Source organism: Suricata suricatta, chromosome 1 (genome assembly GCF_006229205.1).
Source record: "Suricata suricatta isolate VVHF042 chromosome 1, meerkat_22Aug2017_6uvM2_HiC, whole genome shotgun sequence".
Taxonomy (NCBI): Eukaryota; Metazoa; Chordata; class Mammalia; order Carnivora; family Herpestidae; genus Suricata; species Suricata suricatta.
The window spans coordinates 53,427,526-53,452,355 of record NC_043700.1 but is presented as its reverse complement, the minus strand read 5'-3'; the positions used below and the strand labels follow the sequence as shown (position 1 = coordinate 53,452,355).

At 35.9% G+C, this 24,830-nt stretch overlaps 1 protein-coding gene and 1 long non-coding RNA gene across 2 annotated transcripts in view; both read left to right on the top strand.

Annotated features, from left to right (window-relative positions):
- Positions 1 to 24,830, top strand: part of GALNTL6 (polypeptide N-acetylgalactosaminyltransferase like 6) — a 1,123,375-nt gene that overhangs the window by 253,979 nt on the left and 844,566 nt on the right. The window lies entirely within an intron of this gene.
- LOC115291288 overlaps positions 1 to 24,830 on the top strand; it is a 166,757-nt gene that overhangs the window by 33,291 nt on the left and 108,636 nt on the right. The gene's annotated exons all lie outside the window — the stretch shown is intronic.

The following is a 24,830-nucleotide window of genomic DNA, read 5'->3' as shown; positions in this document are numbered from 1 at the left end:
TCATCAGGGAAAAGAGATGACTGTAGATACTTCTTTCCCTCTAGGATTTCACCTGGGGAAATAAACAAAGGTCAAGGAATTTTGATTGATTCTGCCATTGACTAGCCAGTCTGAAGCAGCAGTAATTAATTAAAGAACTGAAATTTAAGTACGAACAATCCATTGCCTGAGCTAGAGCACAGCAGCAGGGCTGGAAATTGGTGAGATGCACCTTAACTCTAAACTACAGAGGGCTTTTAAAGAATTGGGAAATTTAGACAGTGACAGCTGAGGACAGGTAGAGACTGTGTCAGTTGGAGAGTTCTACAAACCAAATCAGGCTAAAGATTCAATTTGGGTGTAACTGAAAGAGCATTGATCTTAACGTCAAAAAAGCGGACTCAGAGTCCTAACTTCGTCTAGCCTCTCTACTCTCTCACCTGTAAAGCAGAGACAATAATGCTGGGCTCATAGTTTATTGTGGTTTCTAAGCCGTAAAATACTATGTATATTTCAGGAATCAGTGTTGAATATTTTTGTATTTTTTCATTAATGGAGATGTTTTGTGGCAACTAATTATATATTACATTTTAAGTAATAAATATTTAACTTCCTTAAAAACATTCATTACTTCTTCTATAATCTCTATCCCAATTTATAATTTAAAAAACAGATGTCCTTGACTGTTGCAGCCAAAGATGTGAGACCTGCATCACAGGTGATTGCATTAACCTGTGAATGTATTAAACCTTGTGTTTGGGGCAGAGGTAGAGGAGAATTAATGAAACAAAACAAACAGAGCATATGGCTGATTAGTTTGAGCCTGTTCAGTGACATTTCATGTCCCAGTGTCACAAGTGGATATCTGTTTTCCAGAAATTTGCCTTTGGCTAGGGAGTCTGCTTTAAATTTGGGGAACTGTAATCTTCATACTTTAACCACTAGGATTTTTAAAAAATGTTAATTTACTTCTTTTCAGAGAGAAAGAGCTGGGGAGGGGCCAAGAGAGAAGGAGACAGAATCCCAGGCTGGTTCCACGCTGTACAATGTAGCATGGAAGACAAGTCTTAAATTAAGGAAATGACATTTTCAAATTACAAAGACGGTAATTGTGATTGTGCTAAATGCATCAAAAGAGAAACTGTTTCCTAAGATCTGGTAAACTTGGTAGACTATTACTCAACTGGGAAGATGTGGGAGGAATTTTGCTTTGCATAAGTGGTAACTTTTCAAATATGCTATGTAACGTTTGAGAATTTTCTTTTCCATTTTTAATGGTTATAATCTAATTATGCATTACTTTTAATATTTTGTTCACATTAGGGAACAATGATGTTTGTATTATAGACAATCCTGCGTGTGTTCTGTATTACATTTTACTATTACTTACAACAATTTTAATTAGTTTGTGCATTTTAGGAGTATTATGTGAGGACGCTTATTTTTAAAACATATTTGATGTCTATCCTGTTTATGTTTAGAAAATCTTATATTCTCCTTTTCCTTATTTTTTCTCTTACCTTTTTATAAGCACTTCACATAGTTTAAGAGCTGCTTGTCCATATAAATTCTAATTTTTCCTCTTTACTAGAATACTATGAAATACGCTCTCTCAATTAAAGTTATTTATATTTCTTTCTTCGTTGCTTTTTCTTCTTTTTTTTCTTTCTTTTACAAAGACTTTTTCTCAAGCCTAACTTGTATCTTTAAGAAAGAAAAAGGTAAAATAGTCTGGTAAAGTTTGCCTGTAGCTTCTACAACAGTTAAAACAGCCCTTACATCTCCTTTCTGCTCTGATACACTACCAGAAATATGAGAGAGAAAGGGGGAGGGAGAGAGAGAGAGAGGGAGAGATAAAGAGAGACAGAGAGAGAGAGAGAGACCTCGACCTTACTGTGGTGGACAGGTGAGTAACCAGTATAGAACAACATGGAAGTAGCAGGATTGAGCACTAATTATCCCTGAACGATCTTTATCCTCGTGAGTAATGTATACATTGCATATACATTGGGTATTCTTAAATTTCCAAGATACTTAAATTATAGTATAATGTATAAAACTAGTCCATTTGCATAGATCATTAACTTTGGCTTAATTAATTGTCGAGGCTCTTCTGCGGAGGCATGTTTGGCAGAGGGAAAAATTTCCTTTGGGTGAAAATGGACCTCTGTAAGTGACATGCACCAGGTTGTGTGTCTTTCCCCTAATAGCATCCCCATTTTGGGAATTGACCTAGATACCCATGAAGGTCTTTATTACTGAGAATTTATGTTTCTCTTGTGGCTTTCATTTGCTAAATTAGCCTCTGCTGCATATTAAACATTGATAACTAAAGCCACTTTATTGCTGCTGGTCCTTCTCTGCATCTTTTTTTCTCAGAGCACAATCTACATAATTAGAAAATAGCATGACTTCTGCATGTGGCCCATCAGGAGGGTAAAGATGATGTTCTCTTTCATTTCACATGCCAAGCTTCATAGCATTGATGTGATAATAACATTCTTTTAATTTAAAAATCGTAATAGGTGTACTGAATTGTCTTGACAAAACACCAAATAAAACAAAAGAAAGATATGAATTTATTAAGACAGGCAAAACATTGCATTTAACTTAGATGTCAAGGAAAATTTGGGGAAAATTTAGTACTGCAGGAAATCACCATATCTGTACTGTCACCAAGAATAATTGCAAGACAAATGAGACAAATAGTGTGCTTCTTATAAACCAGTCCACACATGACTTGGAGTATTGCTGTGAATTTTATGTTCATATTTCCCCATTATTCATGTATGTTTCATTTAACTAAAGCTCATAAAAAGATTTTAAGGTATATTTCTAAAATGCCTTCACATGATATCTCAATTATTATCAAAATGTCAAGTTTTAGTTATGATAATATTGAGGAATTACTAAATTAAATATGAGGCCAGCATTTAATTTACTGATATGGTATATATGTAGATACCTAGTACATTAATTTCTGCCAGACTTGATTAAGTGTTAATAATATTAATTAAAATATCTTAACTCTTAAAAGAGAAACAATACTGAATCGGCTTGTTGCAACTTGCATAAAATTGAGGAACCAGATATATCTGCAATAGTATCTTAGATTCAGTACTACCTTGGTGTAGTCAACTAATGGAGTCCATGTTGACACATGGTCATTGTGCTGTCTTTGAATGAAAAGCATTTATTTGTATCTTTTTACTGGGAAGTGTCTTAAATGTTTTATTTTGTGTGTACTGTAGACTGCGCCTTTAGAATGTTTTGGTAGAAAAAGCCCAAATTAAAAATGTTATAAAGGGGTGCCTGGGTAGCTCAGTCAGATAAATGTCCCACTCTTGATTTCCGCTCAGGTCATGATCTCATGACTGTGAGTTCGAGCTCCGTGTTGGTCTTCTCACTGAGTGTGGAGCCTGGTTAAGACTCCTTCTCTCTCTCTAACAAAAGAAAACGTCATAAAATATGCCAAAGTTTTATTTAATTAAACAAGTCATTGAGCAGAAAACTGCTACACAGTCGTTAATCATAAGAGAAGCATGCTCGTATTGCTATTTCAACAGCATTATTACCATTTTGACAGTTCTTATCTGTGAATATATGTGTACTTACATACATGCACACAGCTATGTAACTACATATCTATTCAAATCTGCATTTGTCTTTATCTGCATCCAAATCTGTATCTATATTAATATATGTGTCACCATCTATATTTACTGTATATACTTATCAAAAAATGAAACTCTATTAGTAAGGTTTATTTTTGCTAAACAACATGTCCTAGGTATTTTTCAGTCATAAGATCCAGACAATTTATAGGTATCTGCTTGTGCATAAAATATATTAGGAGTAGATAATCTAGATCTTATTACTAACTGCACAGTATTCCATGGCATATATATTCTATTTATTTTACCAAGCTTGCATTATTGATTGTGTAAATTATTGAAGAAACTTTCCTATTACAAGCATTGCCTTTAAAAATGTCTTTGATTAATTAACTTATTATTTTCTTAGCTTTGTTCTTCTAATTACAATTTATTGATCATTCATAAAGTATGCACATTTAAAATATTTACACGTATTACTCAACTGTCTCCAGAAATGTTGTAGCACTTACATCTCTGTGACTTTATCATAACACACACCATCATCATGATTAACGTTTTGCCACTCTAGTAAGTAAAAGGGTGGTAGGTCTTTATTGTTTTCATTTTCCTTTTCTTACTAGTTCATCTTTTCATTTGAACAATGGATTTCCATTGATGCTCTTTTTTTAAGTCTTGAATTACTTTTAAAATATGAATATCTCATTCTACTAGAATAATTAGTCATTTTTAAACCGCTATAATTTTTATTATAGTAGGGATATTTGCTTATCATTTCTCATAAGTGTTACAAGACACTTTTTTTTACCAGATCTTACTCTTCTCCACTTTATGATTTTTTTTAATATTTTGTTGGAAGTAGTTTCCATAAGGGAAATCTTAATGTTTCTGTAGTTAAATCTAACATTTTTTTCTTTATTCTTCCCATTTTTAGCTTCATTCTTAGAAATATCCTTGCTATATGACATTGATGATTCACCTGTAATTTATAAAATGCTTAATTTTTACCATAAGATATCAGTAAACACAGGGTTTGTTTCATGTTAAGTGTGAGAGTTGTGGGGTTTTTTTAGTAACTGATCATTAGTACCAACATAATTTTTTTAATGTTTATTTTTGAGAGAGAGAGAGAGACAGAGCATGACTTGGGGAGGGGCAGAGAGAGAGGGACACATCGAATCTGAAGCAGGCTCCAGGCTCCGAGCTGTCAGCACAGAGACCAATGCAGGGCTCAAACCCACAGACCATGAGATCATGACCTGAGCTGAAGTCACATGCTTAACTGACTAAGCCACCCAGGCCCCCCTGTACCAACATAACTTTTTAAGTAAGCTTTTCTATAGCTTTGAAATACTACATTTTTATGTACTAGGTTTACATATGTAAACATTTGTGCATTTACCAGTGCTACTAGGTTTACATATAGGTATGTGTTGACACATACCTATACTTAACTTTTATGAGTATTACATACTGATAAGTGAATTGAAATAAAAATTTATAAACAAACCTATATGTGTATATGTACATATTGAAATGTTAATACACATTTTTATATATTTTGTTATATATGAGTGGAGGAATCATATAATTTATGTCTGATTCTTAATTTTCCTTTGTGATTTAGTCATTTATTTGGAATCACAAATAAAATAGGTTAAAGGGGCATTCACATAGTGCATCAATTATTTCACTTAAATACAATATGTAGTTCCGACTGAAATCCCCGCACAGGACAAATACTTCCAAGTTAGCTTTACAGTACACTCTCCCTTGGGCACTGATGTTCCTATGTGCCAAGAGCATACTCAGTGCTCCCTCTCTTGAGCATTTCCTGGTGCCACCATGGTTATGAAACTCTGCTGTGTGGTGGCCATTAATTGAAACCAATACCCACATAATCTATTTTAAACAATGTTGCGGAGTGTACTTTGTTTTTGTTTGGTTTTTTTTCATGTTATTCTTTTATTTTTGTAATTTAAGTTTTTTTATGCTTACATTTTTATTTTTTTTAATTTTTTTAAATGTAACACAATTTTTTAACATATGCAATTATTTTCCATCGTTTACAATACAGTAGTTACAATGACACTCCAAACAGAAAAGCAAAGTAAAAAATCAAAATCCCCACTTCTATTTCATGTAATTAGACTTATACAGCAATTAGAAGGTTAAGTACCAACTAGTTAATCACCTAATTTCACAGCTATCTGAAGTGGCAATTGTAATATAGCAGCTTATCTATGATACATTCAAGATACATGATACAATTTATTACTTGCCCATAAGCTCAACCTCAGCCTGCTTAATACCTTTCCTTAAATTCCACCTCTATACTACAGTATACTTGAGGTCCATGCAAAAAAGTAGCTACCTTTTATATAGGAAATGGATGATTAAGTCTTTGGTGCTGTAAAAGCAACTTCATTTAAACTGTGTTCAAATAACATATAACATTCAAGTGCATGGATATATAGAGACAGAAGGCAATAGAGGAGGAATAGATGTGTAGAAGGCCAGAAAGAAGCTGGAACTGAGCCCTCAAGTGAGTGTATAAAGGAAAGTCATCCTTAGTCTTTCTCTGCAATCTATATTCATGGGAGATTAAGAAACAAGAAGCTGCATCTGGCATATGTTTGCACTAATTCCAAAATAATTGAAATGAATTTGAACTTAGTAAGGAGCTATAAAGCCACTAAGGCTGTGTGTCTGGAAGTGGACAACCTCTATAATCTAAGCTTTTGTTGTCATCAGCTGCCCATTAGCTAGAAGTCCACTTAGAAAAGTAATTACATCCCTTTGCATGCAAAATAAAGAATTACTGACTTATGCTCGCTTTTTGTTCTCTTTCCTGATAATCGTTGCTTTCTTCTAGGCCACAATCCTTTGTAAGACACATGTAGACTTCGTATTTTCCATGTGAGGAAAAATGAGAAAGCCATAAAAGACAATTTAAACTCCAAAAGGTGATAATTTAGAGCTCAATTATCAGTGGTATGAAAAAAATCACAACAGGATTCCTTAAATGATGGTTTTCTTTTTATACTTGTGAGTAGTCTCACTCCCCGACACTTCTTACCCTCCCTGCATATAGAGATAGAGAAATAAAAAGTAAAGAAAACCCAAGAGCAAATGTTGGGGCCACTGTCACATAAAAATGAATATAATATAATTTTTCAGAAAACCCTGATTGTATGTAGAGAATGGTGATTTAATAGCAGTGATGGTGGTCTATATGAAATACACACACACACACACACACACACACACACACACACACACACAGATGGCATACTACAAACTTGCAAAATGTTTTAGAGTTTTAGAGAGTCCCTTTTAAATGACCTCGTGGCGCAATGGTAGCGCGTCTCACTCCAGAGAGTCCCTTTTATGAATAAGATAAATGCAGAAACTATGTCTTACGAAAAAGTTTAAGATGTTGTCATTGGTAAAGTATCCTCAATCTCTTACTGGGTTCTGCTTCTTCTACTTACCTTCCCTGTATCTTTCCAAATCTTACCAAACAATCAGAGGATTTTTCCAAGACCCAACTCCATCATGATGTTTTCTGGCACACTGTGTTGTCTCGCTCATTTGCATTTCTGTATGTCAGCCCGCAAAGTCATATAGCACACAATGATATATGAACATATTGTGTTAAAGTTCTAATATGTAAGCTTTTCATACATGTGATATGTATGTTTTTTCCATGTTATTTGTCTTCTGTAGCGTGATCTGTGTTTTTGCTAGAGCAGTTGACCAGCAGGGGTGGTAAAGTGAGTTTACCGTTGTCATGACACAACTGGACATATGTATCTGAGTTGTCATTTTAAGTCTACCAGTCATGCTCTCCTTTATTGTATCTGTTCAGGAGGGGTTCCTGAATTGACCCGTGGATTTGATCAGGCATAGCACATGTCTATGCTTTTATTATTCATTATATGTCTACATAGCTTTTCAAGATGAAAAAAAGCCCTCTGAAATGAAATAAACAGAGGCTTTGAAATACTTGGGTTTTGAATAATTGGGTTTGGATCTGAATTTGCCAAAGAGAAACTACAGGACCTTGAGAATATAATTTGCTTGAGTCTCCGTTTTTTCAGTGAATGAAAATCTTACTCATTTAAATAGTTTAAGAACTTGAAAGGCTACATTTTAAAGTTACAAGAAAATAGCCCAAATATGTAAGGTTCCAAACAAATAGTAGTTATTATTACAAATCCTACAAATTAAAGTGTCATAAAAATTTGGATTAATAAACAAAGTAAAGTATTTGTACATAGTTACTTCATTGAAAACACAACTCTATGAGATAGATAGGAAAAATATTAGTGTTTGGAGATTGTGGCCTAGAAAATTAATGGACGGAACAAGTAAAGACATGTTTGCATATTCATTTTAATTTGTACTTAACACCGGAGTTGCTTGTGGTTATACAAAATCATTAATTTAGTGAGAAAACATACATTAATCATATAATCACACAAATAAATTTAAAATTCCATTTTTTGCTAAATTGCTTAAGTGAGGAATTAGGATGCAGAGTGAATACAAGAGAAGGTCCTTTTGAGAGCCAAAAAGACACTGCGGGGGCCCTGGCAGCAAGTAATGGTAGATTAGACTAGGTGGTAGTAAGTGGAGAAGTGGCCAGATCCAAGTGGTATTTTCAAAGTAAAGTCATTGTATTAATGAGGGATTAGATATGGAAGAGAGAGTATAATTTTTTAAAAGCACTCTTCTACCACTGAATAGCAGATTCTGGATAGAGGAGGTCATTTGGTTCAAAACAGATGAAATTTCAGTTACCTTTCAGATGTCCAAAATGAGAAATCAAGTGGACAATTGAAACACATGGGACATGACTGGTGTAGGATGAAATCTGTGAGGTGGCTTTTGAACTTGTGGTTGTAGATGAGATTCACCAAGGGGGAGACAAAATAGTAAGAGAAGAGGGGCAAAATTTTAATCCGTAAATATTAAGGGGCATGTAGACAGAGATATGCCTGCCAAGAGAGAATGAGAATGAAGATCCAAAACAAAGAGGAGAAGAATACAAATAGAAGATTATGTCATGAAGCCAAGTAAAAAGAAAGTTACAAGAACGAGGGACTGGTCATCATTCTTGAGTTTTGGTAAAAAATTAAATAGGAAAAGAATGCAGAATCTATCTTTTTTGTAGTTAATGTTAGGATTTCAGCAAGTAAGCATGTGGTTTCAGCAGGTGAACATGAAGAAGTGATGCACTACATGATCCTGGACTAGCTTGGGTTGAGGGTGTAACAAAAGATGAAGAAGAGAAGACAGTTATGAGTGATGATAATGCTTTAAAAATGTATAGTTTTACCCAGAGTGGAGAGAGAAGGACTGATTTTATTTGATGAATCTTTCTTATGACTCCTGATTTCGTCTGTATCTGTGTTCTCTCTTGTTGTTTAAATTTAGTATTTCAAACTACAATATTTCCTCTAAAGCTTGCTCATTCCAGAATCTTCTCCTTTCCCTCTCCCTCCCTCTCTCCCTCCCTCCCTCTCTCTCTCTCTCTCTCTCTCTCTCTCTCTCTCTCTCTCTCTCTCTCTCTCGGCATTTGGAAAGGCAAAACCCTTAGTGTCATCTGTGATTTGATACCTTATCTCATGCCCCACATACAATTTGTGAGTAAATCCTGAATTCCTGTTGCTTCTGTCTTCAAAATATATTTAGAATGTGAATGTTTTTATCACCCCCACAGCAAAATCTTTGGCTCAAGATTTTCATGCTTTACCTGAATAATAGCAAGAACTCCCTTTTTTTCTCACTGTTCTGCTTTTACTTCAACAGTACAGGCAAGATTGTTCCTTTTAACGCATATGTGAGATTCTGTAACTTATGTACAAACCTTCTACTGCCATCCTAGCCCATTTAGAATAAAATCCAGTGTCTTTACAATGACATTCAAAGCCATAGAGGATCCCTGACCCAGCTCCTGGGTCTTTGTCCTCATTGCTGTTCCTCAAACACAAGACCACATTTCAATAATATTCTTGGTGCAGGGCCTTTGCACTTGCTGCATTTTCTATCAGGAACAGATTTTCCCTTAATATGTACATAGCCTGTTCCCTTTTAAATCTTTCTGGTGTTTGCTCAAATCCTCTTTTATCAGTGACACATTGCCAATTAACATTACTTATAAAATAGCAAACTGTATTTCCTTCTTCCTAACCCCACAATATTTTTTATCCTTCTTCTTTATGTTGAACTATGGCACATATAAGAAAATGCATTTGAGTTTTTTTACAGAATGCCTCTCTCCATTATAGCAAAGCTGTAGTAGGGCATAAATTAGACTTTTGTTAAAATCAGTGTTCTAGGGGTGCCTGGGTGGCTTAATTGGTTAAGTGTCCAACTTCAGCTCAGGTTATGATCTCACTGTGCTAGCTCAGACCTGGAGCCTGTCTTCGGATTCTGTGTCTCCCTCTCTCTGACCTTCCCCTCCTCATGCTGTCTCTCTCCCTCAAAAATAAAATAAAAACATTAAAAAATTAAAAAAATATCAATGTTGTAACTGTAATGACTACATTGAAGTTACTCACTTAGTAATAAAGAGATGAAGAAAGCCGTGGGGGTGTGGACACACTCAAGAAGATATGCAAAGTGAGCATTTAAGGCTAAGTGTAGAACCATAGAAGCTCGACATTTAGAAGGTGGCTGAAGAACAGGGTCCCATAAAAGAAATCCGTGAGAAATCACAAGATATAAAGAATGCTTGCAGAGAATGATGTCATGGAGAACAAGAAGTTTGAAGTGGATCGCTGTGTGGTTATTTATGCCAAAGGCTGTAGAAAATTAAACAAAATGAACCTGAATAATTATCTAGGGATTTGCCTAATGAGAGAGATTGATGACATTGGAATGAGCTATTTATAAAGTGTTTAAATGTCAGTGTGGGAACAACAGGTGAGAAGGAAATGGGAGAGGAGAAAATGAAGACATGAATGGAGGAAAGACTAAGAGTGCTAACAAGCAGGGGACTCATGATCATGGTCAAAGGGAAAATGTTTAATTTTGCATTTCATTTTGTTCTTAGGTAGGGACTGAGTAATAGAACTGAAAGAAGAAAAAAATGACCATATTATAACCCAACTTTTTGTAGTGCCATTAAACAGATGTACTATACAGCTCCTGTCTGCAAATGGATTATAGCACAGGAGGTATTTCTCTTAGACCAGTTCCCTTCACTCAAGAGCAATTTCATGTGGTGCCAACATTGCAGAGTACAAATGGTAACATTTTTTATGTGGCCCATACTGTGAAAATAGTAGGTATACATGTCCTATAAGAATTCTTGCACATCTGTCTAGAGAGATGTATTATATCTATTTCAGAATTATAGCAAACATGGAAAAACCTACCTGTTCATCAGAAGGAGAATAAAACATTACTCTGCAATTAAAACAAAACAAAACAAAACTGTATCTATGAGAATTTTTACATGCATGCACTCTACAGAAACTTTAGCCAAATGGACTGACTTGCTCTTGCTTTTTCATACTTGTCAAGTCTTCTGTTATTATACTGCCTCTATCTTATTTTTATGCATCCTTGAGGATACCTAGGTAATTATTGCAATCTCTGGTCTCCAGGGATTTGATTTCCTTAAATAGTAAGCACTGGCTCAGTTTATGTCCAGAAACAGATGAGGAGGAGGAGTTATTTTTTCAAAAAGCTAGTCAAGAAAGGAGTACATGGTAAGTCCATTGACCAGCATTTTAATACTCTTTTTGGGTTCTTTTAGAAGACCCTGTTTGCAGAGATTTTTGTAAGCAGCACTCCCAGTATCACAAGCCAAATCCATATCTAGGACTGAGTAGTGCTCTATGGGGCACAACTTGTCAAACTCAGCCAGTACCCCTTCCTGGGTTTTCCCCTATTCAAAAAGTATAATTATTTATATTTGTGCAATCTAGTATATAATTTATATATCTGCTTCCAAGGTTACAGTGTGATTGTTCTTTGAGATGAACTTAATAATGACAGTTTGGTGTTTTGCTTTATTTTTGTGAAAGGCAATACCCAATATGGTTTAGCCCAAGATGTGTCTAGAAATTTCACTTGTTAAACTGACGTCTGTTTTTATAAAGGTTTGATCAGCCAATTTGGCATAACATATGTTGCATTTTATTGAATTATATACAGGTGGTGATTGTCTGGTAGAAATCTATATCTACTAAAATATTACAGGAAGTAGTAATATTAAAGTATAGCACATTTATTCTCATGTAAAATAATTTACCAGGATCCAACCTGGAAACTCAACAAGCAATTTGAGAATTGATAATTTAATTCTCAACCAGTTATCAGGGAAAATTGAGCTTTTTAAAGCTGTGAAGCAAAATATGGTGGCACCACAAAAGATTGTTTTTTGGTAGCAAATTAAAATAAAATAAATTGTCAACAAATAAAATATATATACATAGTTAAAAAATTTTAAGTGATCTAAATATATATAGTAATCAGTGAAAAATGCCAAGAGTGATTCAGTAAAAATTGTGGAAATACTTAACTTTAATATGTTTAGTTATTGAAAATAACTAAGTTGTTGAAGTTCCTGAACAAAAGAACATTGGAGAGGACATGTAAAAATATTAAACAAACAAACAAACAAATAAGTAAATAAATAAAATAAAGGAAAGAATGATAAAGAGGCAGCAAAATCACACTAAAACATTTTAGAGAAATGTAAATGGTCAAGAATCCATGTAAGAATCAGAGAATTTCATTATGTGATTAAACAATGTGTAACTGAAGGAATTTCAAAGAGCTAACAGCTTCTCAGGGTTTACTGCAGCATTATTATTCACAATAGCCAAGGTATGGAAACAATCTAAGTGTCCATCAACAGGAGAATGGATAAAGAAAAATGTGAAATACCATACCATGGAATATTACTCTGTCCTTAAAAAGAAGGGAATCTTACCATTTGCAATAACATGTATTTTTAGGAAGATATGCTAAGTGAGATGATCCAGACAGAAATACAAATACTGTACTATCTCATTTACATATGGAATTTCAAATAGTTAAATTCATAGGAGCAGAGAGTAGAATAGTGGCTGTAAGTTTTAGTTATACAAAATAAATTATTTCTAGAAATATACTAAACAGCATAGTACCTATAGCAAACAATACTGTATTGGAAACATAATTGCTTTGAGGCTAGATCTTATGTCAAATGTTCTTACCACATACACACACACACACACACACACACACACACACACACACATAATAGTAATAACAACAATAATAATAATAATAAAAAGAGGTGAGAGGAAACTTTGGAAGATAATAAATATTTCTATCACCTTAGTAATTGGTGATGGCTTAATGGGTGTTTCCTTATCCCCAAATACCTTGTGTTGTATAAATTAAATATATACAGCTTTTTCATGCCAATTGTACCTCTCTAAAGTAATTTATATATTTTTATTTTTATAAAAATATATACATGTGAAAATATAATAGGAAATTGAAAGGAACACTAATAGGAGTTAAACATTAGGAATGAAGAGACTGCTGGTTTAATAGAGAAACAATAATATTTTGAATTTAAATGTATATTATTTGCACACAAATATGTTGTTCTAAGCACATGTTAAAATATTTTAAATTCTAGATATGTTTCTAAATCTAAAAATATTTTAAATGTTTTTACAATATTGAATATTTTGATCAAAAACATTGTCTTTTTTGGATGAATTCAGTTCGTACTAGGAAGTAATCTAAAGCACCTTCTAGACTCATTTTAAGCTTCGTAATTCCTTAATTTTGTGCTTTGTCACAGTGTTCATTACATGACTTCTGTAGCCTGACTGACTTCACAGTCCAGGGTCTGGGTTAGCCCTTCTGTGCTGCAGCCCTTACCGAATACTTTTAGACTGACTTAGCGTGCACTCTGCAAACACTGCGGGCTTGGTACCCAAACTCAGTAACCTTCTGTGTGTTATTCCCCACACTGCCACAGAGAGTTTGTCTTTGTCAATATCAACCAGAATTCTATCGGTGCTGATGGAGAAAAACATTCATATTTCCTCTGCTGGTATTATGGCCTCAATGAATTGTCCTGAAGGATTTAGTTAGGTCAAATAGTAGAGATAATAATTTATTAACCTTTCTGATTGGGTGCACACATTAGCTGTAATTAAACTGGAAATTAACACTATAGTATTTTTAATGAATTATATAATTATACTTGAAGATCTATTAACAATATGTTCATATTTAACATGTTAAGGGAAACATCTTGTCTGAAGCATTCCTAGTCTCTTCACTAAACTAACTTTCCTATTTTCAAAAGATAACTGTTTTCAAGGATCATTTACACTTTTCAATATTATTCTCATGCAAGTCATCTTCATTAAATAGATTTAATTATTTTGCCTCTAAACTTGATTCCAAAATAGTTTTGTTTTGTTATTAGAAAATGTATTTCAAATAAAGTAAAATCTGTTTCTTCACATGTATACACATATACATACACACACACAGAGTTGAGATTAAGGTAAACAAATGGTGAGTCATGGTTTACATTCCAGTCATACCCCAAAGAAGTGATTAGATTTGGCATGTCTTCTCATGTTTTCAGTTCTCCTGATGGTGATCTCCATTATTCTAAATCATATGTCTGTCTAGGTTATTTCTGTCTTGTGACTTACCAAAGTGACATCCTTGTTGACTTCCCACCATAAAATATGAGGAACTGATGGAGCTCATAGTACCACTTATTTTCCTTTTTTATTCACTTCTAATTTTATACAGTTAGGCAGATGATAATTACCTTATTTAATTTAAAATAAAATGCAAATGGCTTACATCTTAAATATCAATAAAATGAGGATTCCTTGTTGTCTTGAATGTTCCAGTGTTGCTTGGCATCCTGTCCAGGACATAAATGATCAGAACAGTGTCTCTCTTCTCTGGTACTGTTTTCCACCTTTTACCTTCTGTTGTGGAGAATGACATATTCAGTGACTCATTGCAGCATCTTTTTTCAATGGTAAAAGATAGAAACAACCAAGATGCCTCTTCCAACATGAAATAAAGTGATATATATGCAAAATCAAACAATGCATGTTTTATTTTATTTTTTTAATAAAAATTCTTAAACATTTATTTATTTATTTTTGAGAGACAGATCATGAGCAGGGGAGGGGCAGAGAGAGAGGGACACACAGAATCTGAAGCAGGCTCCAGGCTCTGAGCTGTCAGCACAGAGCCCGACATGGGGCTCGAACCCATGAACTGTGAGATCATGACCTGAGCCAAAGTCAGACGCTCAACCAACTGAGCCACCCAAGCGCCCCAGCAATGCATTTTTTAAATAAGGTAAAAGCATATATGGTGACAGTGAAAAAGCTTCATGATACATTGTCATGTGAAAGAAAGCAAGATGCTTTTCTTCCTCAGATCTCTGAGAGGGGCGATGAAAGGGATTCTGCAGGTGGTAGGGAAAAGGCAAATGGGAGGCGACTGCTGTAATAAAGGTACAGAGTGTTGTTAGAGAAATGCTGATGAGAACACAAAACATTCCTTTTGGAAACAGCAGAACCCTCTATTGTTTGTTTCTTCCTTTTTGGTATTTTAGTCTCCTTGTTAGCGTCCCTGACTGTAGAGCTTAACAAGGAGGTTTGTGGGTATGGGAGAAATGTGGTTTGCAGAGTCCTTGTCCCCAGCATCATAAGTGGGGCATAAAATGGTGGTTTTACACGCAGGGAATAGAACTGGATGACCGTCAGAGTTGCGCATGCAGATAGGTTTTCTCAGAATTACAAAGGGCTTGTGCAGTTACTCACAATGAGAAGAATGATGCCGGTGAAGTCTCATTTCTTCCTAGGCAAATATTGCTTTCTGGAAATAACACTTTTTTACTTATCCTTAGTATAATAAAATTTGTATTTAAATTCATAATAAAAATAGAATAATTTGAATATTTTTAAATTGAATTGTTCTGTTTCATTGGTAATGTATTTCCCTCATTTTCCCTTTACTCTCTGGAGTTATATTAGTCTAATATTGGACTTCCTCGATTGATACCTTACATTTTTTTCTGCCATATTTTCTGCTTCATTTTTATATGAGCTAAATATTCTGAATTTCTTTGACTTTATCTTCTAGGCCTTCCTCTGAATATTGACTTATACACAGTCAGATGACCTTTTCCTTTTTCTGTCTGCATTTCCCATCAGTCTCCTATGGTTTCTTTTTATTTGTTTTTGGTTATCTTAATTTCTTTGAAAGGATTTTTATTTTTATTTATTTTTGATTTTTTATTATATTAACTCTTTTTAAGTTTATTCATTTTAAGTTTATTCATATATTCATTCATTATTCACACACACATGCACACATATACACACATACGTGGGGGAGAGGCAGAGAGAAGAGAGACAGGATCACAAGCCGGCTGCCCATTTTATGTGTCATAATTTGTTCCTCCAGTTACAATACATTTTTTCCTTATTAACTTTTTTACTTATTCATCTTAGGCCTTTTCTCTTGTATTTTTAGTATTTTCTCTTGTATTTCAAAAAAGCCTGACCCTTGTGTAGTCACTCATGTTTTAAAACGAAGAACTAAATAAGTAACTGATATAAAAGTAATTGCTATTGTGAATTTAGGCTTATATCCCAAAAATCTCTCACGAAAGCATAATTTACTGGGAGCTGGTAGATTTCACTTTATTATGTGTATAGAAAGCCGGTTAAGACCCCCTCCCGCTCAGTGCCTGTCTATAGAGGATAACACTCTTGCAAGCCAGTATCAAAACTGAAAGACCCAGTTATCCTGAGGCACAGCATCACACTTTTTCAGAGAAGCACTTCTGATTTTTGTTTTATGCAAATCCCAGGCTTTCAGTCACTCTGAAAATGTGAGTTTGGGAGAGCAGTATGTGAGGGACTGATCCTAAATGGTATATTTCTTTATAGACATTCCTTAAGAAACCTCCCTGGTTTGACTGTATTACCCACTTGCATTTTTTGTTCCTGTTGTCTCTCTGTTTGGAGTCTTTAGGCAGAGGTAAAGGGGAAAAAAATCTACCCTTACAGTCACTATAGCCTCCTGGATAGACTTTGAATGTTATATGTTCACCAAAGTGTTATCTCAGTATTCTCCTATAGGTTTCCCATTGTCAAAAATGTATTGCTAGACCTCACCCAGGCCCCAACCACAACCTCTTCTTCCCGTGCTTGGCAACCATGGATGGGCACATGACATGGTTCTGTCCCCTCAGGTGAAACAGGAGTCTGATAGTGGGACTAGTGGGAAAGGTGACAAAATAGATCAGATTCAGGCAATTCAATACCTCCAGCCATACCCCTCTGTCCCCAGAGTGAACATGAACTTCAGAGGAACAGAGCCATTTTATCACCTGAAAATTAAAACCAACATTCTTAGGATGGGAGAGAACAGAGACCTAGGTCTTTGACATCGTTGTTGAGTGACTATACTGATCAACAACTGCCTGTTCTCAGTCTTACTAGGTGAGAAAAGCAAACTCATATTTGATTAAGTTACAGTTACTTTGGTTTGTTCTATAATCTGTTAAGTGCATTCTTAATTTTTGTTACCCACCTGCCTCCAAGCTTCCCCCACCCCATCAAGTTATTTTCTTTGATATGAAGTAATTCTGTTTAGGACTTCTCTTTTGCCGTGAAAGGGGCATTGCACCGGGAAAAAGTCAGGCTTATGTTTGATAGGCCATGGTAAACCAGAAGCGTTAGGAGAGCCTGCGTGGCTCCATTGGTGAAGCACCAGACTCTCGATTTTGGTTCAGGTCATGATCCGAGGTTCATGGGATCGGGGCTCAGCACTGAGAATGGAGCCTGCTCGAGCCCTCTGCCCCTCCCCTGCTCAGCACTGAGAATGGAGCCTGCTTGAGCCCTCTGCCCCTCCCCTGCTCAGCACTGAGAACGGAGCCTGCTTGAGCCCTCTGCCCCTCCCCTGTTCACTCTCTCTCTCTCTCAAAATAAATAAAAAAGCTTAAAAAAAGTGAACCAGAAGCTTTAAAATTTCATAGTGGTACACTTTGCTGAAAGAAATAGGCAAAGCAATAAGTCCCACTCATTGAAAATAATAATAAAAGATAACTAGCAGCTGTTATGTACATTATGTACAATATATATAAGGATTTGTGTTAGGAGGCAAAGTTATAAAAATTATAAAACATGACATATGTATTTAAAATATATAAAAATGTTTAAAATCTGGACTGGTATGGAGATAGAGAGAGAGACAGACAGACAGACACAGAGAGAGAGACAGAGAGAGAGAGAGAAAGAGATTATGTGGCCTAACTTTTTCTAGAGTCTGGTGGGCCAGGGCAGGGTGGGTTCAGTGGGTGGTATAGAAAAGGATTACCAGAGTCGGTGGTATATAAGGTGAGTCTTGGATTTTGCAGAAAGACAAGGCAAAGAAGGATAATTTAGGGACACAGAAAAATAGTTGTAAAGTAATAATGTTAAATTGGACTAACGGGAAAATGAGGTGTGAGTTTTTATTTATTACAAATTCTCCAGGATTTTTCAATATGCAGTCAGATCGGAAAACCACCATAGCAACAGAGGGATGTGGTTATTTGTGTTTTGTGTGGATTGCAGTAAAGAAGCTATATTGGAAGTGAGCAAGATTGTAGACAAAGATCATTCTGAATTAGTTTTAACTATGAATGTCTCTTGACATTGCTTTAGGCAGAGGTTCTCAACTGGGGGCAATTTGCCCCCAAGGAACATGCGATGAATCTGGAGACTTTAAATGACAATCTGGGTGTCAGAGACTGTTACTGGTGTCCAGTGGGTATATTCTGCTAAACATCTTTAAAGTACAGCCCAGTGCCCGCAAATGCGGCATTATCTGGCCCCAAATATTGATGGTACTGCTTTTGCAAACCCTGACATAGGAAATATACCAATCACAGAAAATAATAGATGATTTTGTGGCGTGAAAATCACATTTTCTTTCTTTTTTATTTTTTTACTTTAATTCCAAGTTAGTTAACATATAGCATAATAATGATTTCAGGAGTAGAATTTAGTGATTCATCTTTTGCAAAGGACACCCAGTGCTCATCCCAAGTGCCCTCCTTAATGCTCATCACCCATTTAGCCCATGACCCAAAACCCCTCCGTGAACCTGTTTGTTTTTTGTATTTAAAATCTCTTATGGTTTGCCTCCCTGTCTTTGTCTATTTTTTTCTTTCCTTCCGCTGTGTCCATGTGTTTTTTTTTTCAATTTTCATTGTGATTTTCACACACAAAATCACAAAGATAGTATGAGAATTTGGTTAAGGGTTGTGTCCCTGAGAATACTCAGAATTATGTTTTAGAGAACAGTAAGTTTAAGGTATGTCCAGGGTAGTAGAAGGAAAATCAGGAGAGGACAAGATGGGAAATGAAAAAGAGTAGACTATTCAGAAAGGTGCAGCTTCAAACACAGAGGGATGACAAACACGTGGTATATAGTCCCATCAAATAGGTGAACTTTGAGCTGTTCATGATTTGTATAAAAGCGTTGAGGATGACAATTAAAACCTGATGGAGTGATTAGTAGGATGAATGAGGAGTTAAAAGAATCTGAGCATTATTTGCTCAGGTTTTACTGAAGAGGGAAACAAAACCAGAAGTAGCGGCAGCTAGAAAGGCTGGGAAGAAGGGAAGAAGTCTCTGATAATTTGGTATTCAAACTAAGTGGCCTTCTTTCATTTCAGCGAGAGGAAACAGCCAGTGTAAAAGTCCTGGGGTAAAAGAAAGCCTTTTGTATTCTCAACCCTCATTCAATTTTCGTCTGACTTTTCATCTACTAACTGCTCTTACCTAGTTGATGGAAAGTCCAAATTATTTATGAGAGGAACATGAATGCCTGTTGCTACTGAATGTACCTAGGAATTAAACTCTAACTTATAGTTGATAGCTAAGTTGGCTAGAACATGGTGCCTAAATATGCCCAGTTTTAAGTTTGTTCTGTGTATGAACCAGAGCTGCTTACTCCGCAACCAGTGCCCCATCCTCACGATGTATCCTAGTTATTGGAACAGGGGGCATGTCAGGGTGTTAACATGGTGCCAGTGCTTCTACCACTGCTGGAGGACGCCATTCGTCTTGCAAGCCGTCCTTCTCTTCCCTCAGGAACATGACAGCCACGCAAAAAGATACTGCATTAACTCACTCACCCTCTGAATCTCCATCATTTTTTATGGATCCAAAGTATTTAAATAGGGATTATATTAGAACCAAGTTGTTAACTTGGCTCCTTACCATGTAACTACATTGATGAATAAAATCATTTCCTGCCACGAATACATTTCATTTAATAAAAAACATTGATATTAATTTTATATGATACCATATGCAAGGTGTCTAATGTGGTTCCTAATGAATAGCTACCCCTTAATGATAACAATACCATGATAGAATATAAGTTCTCACTTGAATGTAAGTTCCAGAAGGTATGTTTCTGTCCCTTCATTCTCTGCCAACTCAGCTTCTGTCACATAGTAGGCACTCAGTAAATGTTAAATGAGTAAACGAATACACAAATGAAAAATAATAGCTAATATGTATTGATCAATTTACTATATGTCAAGAACTTGCCTTATAAACTATCTGCTATTTGCAGATATAGAAACTGAGATAAGGGGAGAAGAAAAATGACCTTTGAAAATACACCAAATTGGCAAATATGATAGTAGAGACAAATTCTCATAGTTTGGTTACATGACACATTTCTTAACATTATACTGGCTCAGTAAGTTATAACTCTTATTTTAGCTTTAAAATGTAACCATCTAGGGACACCTGGGTGGCTCAGGCGGTTAAGTGTCTGACTTCAGCTCAGGTCATGATCTCACAGTTTGAGTTTGAGCCTCAGGTCAGGCTCTGTGCTGACAGCTCACAGCCTGGAGCTTGCTTCGGATTCTGTGTGTCCTTCTCTCTGCCTGTCCCTTACTCATGTCTTTCTCTCTCTCTCTCAAGTAAATACACATTAAAAAATAGAATAAAATGTCACCATCTGATTATACATATTTGTAGCAGTGACATTACTATAGATATATTTTTGTATTTCCTCATTTGAGACAGTTCTCCTCCCCCAAATATACTCTTTATTATAGGATATTTCTTTGTCTGAGTAAGCTAGTAATTCTCTGGAATAATAACTGTTTGGATTTGTATTACTTCTAATTTCTTACTGATACTCATAACTTTTAAAGATTTAAACAGCACATGCCTGCTTATCATTTTGTCATTTAATTGGGGAATGTCAGAAAAAACAGTCTACAATACACATATTTTTTAACATATGAACTATAGATTATTATCAGAATGGAGTATGTTCCCTGTACATATTTTGGCTAGTATATTCAGGACTTTCCTAGCATACTAACTCTCAGATTTTCAATGAAAGCAATTATAATTTCCTTAGTTTTTAATGAGGATATAAATTCATTTGTCTTTCATCTTTAGCAGATGAGCCCCTCAATCTCTCTTCTTAATATTTTCTAAGATGAAAGCAGTAGACAGAGAGATAACGGTGAAGATAAAATTGAAGATACAAGATACACAACAAATGAATATATAATAGTTAAGGCAATTATTTTTAAAAATAATGAATACTTTTAAAATTAAAAACATAAAGCGAAGCCTGGATGGCTCAGCCAGTTCAGCCTCCCACTTCAGCTCAGGCTATGATCTCACAGTTCATGGGTTCTAGCCCTGCATTGGGTGCTGTGCTGACAGCTCAGAGCCTGGAGCCTGCTTCGGTTTCTGTGTCTCCCTCGCTCTCTGCCCTTCCCCTGTACTCTTTCTCTTGCTCTCTCTCTCTGTCTCTCTAAAAAACAAATAAGTAAAATGCTTTTTAATTAGAAACATAATCACTATGCCAAAATAAAATAATAAAGCCATATACAAAGTTCTATTTTTTTAAACAAAACTAATCATTAGCTATAGTTAATAGAATATCTATTGGGTACTTAATATAGCATAATGTGATTTGCCTAACTGAAAAACATCCTATAATCTTTGAGGTTGGCATTACTGTCTCCATTCTGTAAGTGAGTAAACAGGTAGAGAACATTAAACTTCATGTGCAGAGGAAGTGAGTTTTATTTTTAAGTCATCCGGAAGCACAAGGACTGGGCTTTCTCTTCCATATACCCCATCTGAATTGGTCAAAGACCCCAGCCTCTTTTCTGGGAGCTTGTCAGATTTCTGGCTTATAAAAGCCAAAAATTCATGGCAGTTGAAGGGACTCCTTAAAATCCAAGTACAAGGGACTATCCTTCAGCAGGACAGTCCGTGGGAGTTGAGCAGCCCAGTTTTGCTGAGATTATCTGAGCCCTCATCTCATTACCAGCAGATTGATGTGCTCCTTGGAAAAGGAAGAGAGGTCTCTCCCTCCTGCCTACATCCCTGGATCAATCTGTAGCAGTAGAATGGCCACACCTGCCTCCTGGACCAGTGCTTCCTGAGCAAGTCCCCTCCTTCTCACATTTCCCTGTGCTACTCCAATGAGGCCCCTCAGTTTCCCTGTTCAGAGCTTCAAGTCAGGCTACCTTCATGCACCTGCAGGCATCCCGCCTGCCTACTTTGATCTTTCTCCATGCTCCTACCACTCTCAGCTACTAAGTGCACTACTAGTCCAGCTTTTCTCACGGCCTACTTTTTTAACTACCAAACATTTATTACACAGTTTAGAACTAAACCTTGCCTGTCCTTTCCTTGCATTCCTGCTCTAATATCCTAGGATATTAGACCTAGGAGACTTGACAAGAGAAAAGAAAGACTTATAAGCAAGCGCAGAGAGGTGCTTGGATGGCTCAGTTGGTTAAACATCTGACTTCAGCTCAGGTCATGATCTCACAGTTCCAGCCCTGCATCAGGCTCTGTGCTGACACCTCAGAGACTGGAGCCTATTTCGGATTCTGTGTGTGTGTGTCTCTCTCTGCCCCTCCCGTGCTCACTTTCTGTGTCTCGCTCTCTCTCTCTCAGAAATAAACATTAAAAAAAATTAAAAATTAAAAAAAAGTGCAGAATATAAATGACCATTGGTATCATCTTGTATATTTATCTAAAAATCAATATAATTCTTCAGTATCAACAGGGAACATGATATTTGAGCTTAATTAATAAAGTTGTGTCCATTAATAAAACCATTTATTTTCTTCTTATAATTATTCTTGAATCATTTATAGGCAGTCTTTTGTTTTAGTGTGCAAGGATTCCTTTAATATCCTTTCTGCTTTTTGTTTTGTTTTGAAGATAGAATTGGCTTTTTTAAGTGATTCATGAATTGGGCAGCATCCTATCTAGCAAGTCAAGAGATGTGCCCCTTTTGGCTTTAACTCAAATCAATAAGTGTATCTTGACTGTTCATTAAATATCAGTCCTTCATTTCATTTATTGTTTTTTATACACTGCTTACTTTAAAAAATATTAAAGTGAGTTGAAAAGGCACAAAAATCAAAACTATGGTTAACATAGAAAATAAAATTAAAAATAATAAACCTTATTGAATAAATTCTTGTCTCTGAGTTTCAGAGAAGTCATGGCAAGAGAGGAAGTGGTATAAAGTACACAGCTCTTGTTGCTTAATTAAAGGAAACATACATACTTTTCAGAAGTGGAAAAAAAAATCCTGATTCTGGAAACTATTAATGGAATATCATCTTTGTGAGAATATTGGCTATGAGTAGTTGTTTTCAAATAATTAAAGAAGAGTTTCTAGATAGTCTTGGGGAATATGTATCCCATTGGGTATTTACTGAATCCATTCTAATATAATTTATAAAAACCAGAAAACCAAATTATGTTTTCATTTGCAGCTTCTCAAAGCTGCAGAAACTCATTAACTCTCTTATTTCATCCCCAGATAACAACAGTTTTAATTATAAAGTAATATAGTCCAGACATGAAAAATTCAGCTGGTCTGACTTCATACAAGAGAACAGTTCAAATAAAAGGAATGTTTAGCAGGAGGCACGTGGGTGGCACAGTCGGTTAAGCGTCTTGACTCTTGATTCCGGCTCAGGTCATGATCTCATGGTTTGTGAGTTTGAGCTTCACATCTCTATGCATGACAGCCTGGAACCTGCTTGAGATTCTCTCACACATTCTCTGCCCCTCACCCATTCTCTCTCTCTCTCTCTCAAAATATATAAGCAAGCATTGAAAAAGGAAGAAATGTTTAGCTGACTTTTAGGCCAACAGTGGTGACCTCCTGAATGATGTTACTTTGATTCTCCATTATAGTTCTGAATATCTGGCCATAACTTTGGGATTAAATAAGGATGATCTTAGATGTTCTACTGGGAGGAGTTGGATAATAGAAACAGTTGAGAGTTACTCCTAAACTTGATAATAAGACCAAGTGTTCAATGTCAGGGGTGCATCAGGAAAGAGCCTGACTTGTGGACATTGCTGAGCTGTTGGCTTCAGAAGTAGTCAATTAGATCAGCAAGAGCCCAAATGAAGGGAACAGTGAAGACCTAGATCACTCACTGCAATATAATATTTAAGAGGCTGAAACTGAGAAACTGCCTACTCTTCCTGTTCAAGTTTTCCTCCATGGAAAAATTCTGGTTCTGGTTGAAAGTTGGTGGATCAGTATAGACATGGAGGTAATCTCACTGCTCAGGAAAGCTCAAGCAAAAGGCTCCAGCAGTTTTATGGGCCTGGGAGCCAGGAGGAGGAAGAAGGAGCAAGGTGGGAGCTGAAAAATACTGAGCATTAGGTGATAATAAGACATTTTCCCTGAAAAAGGAAGTTTACAGAGATACCTGAACACTTGTACCCAAGGGCTTGGATGAAGAGACCTAGGAATGGAGGCACCTGGGCTGGGAATGCAAATACATATAAAAGGATGGCCAGCCATGGGTCCTGGGTGCTTAACTGCAACTCCCCTTAGAGACTGCAACACACTGGTTGTGCAGGGTCTGGTGTGGGGAAGACAGCTTTTCCCTGTGAGGCCTGCAAGGTAAAGCCTTTAAGATGTACTGGGGCACCTGGGTGGCTCGGTGGGTTAAGCATTTGACTTAAGCCCAGGTCATAATCTCATGGCTCTTGAGTTTAGGCCCTGTTTTGGGCTCTGTGCTGACAGCTCAGAGCCTGGATCCTTCTTTGGATTCTATGCCTCCCTCTCTCTGCCCTTCTCCTACTCACTCTCTGTCTCTAAAAGAAATAAAAATGTTTTAAAAGAAAAAAAAATTTAATG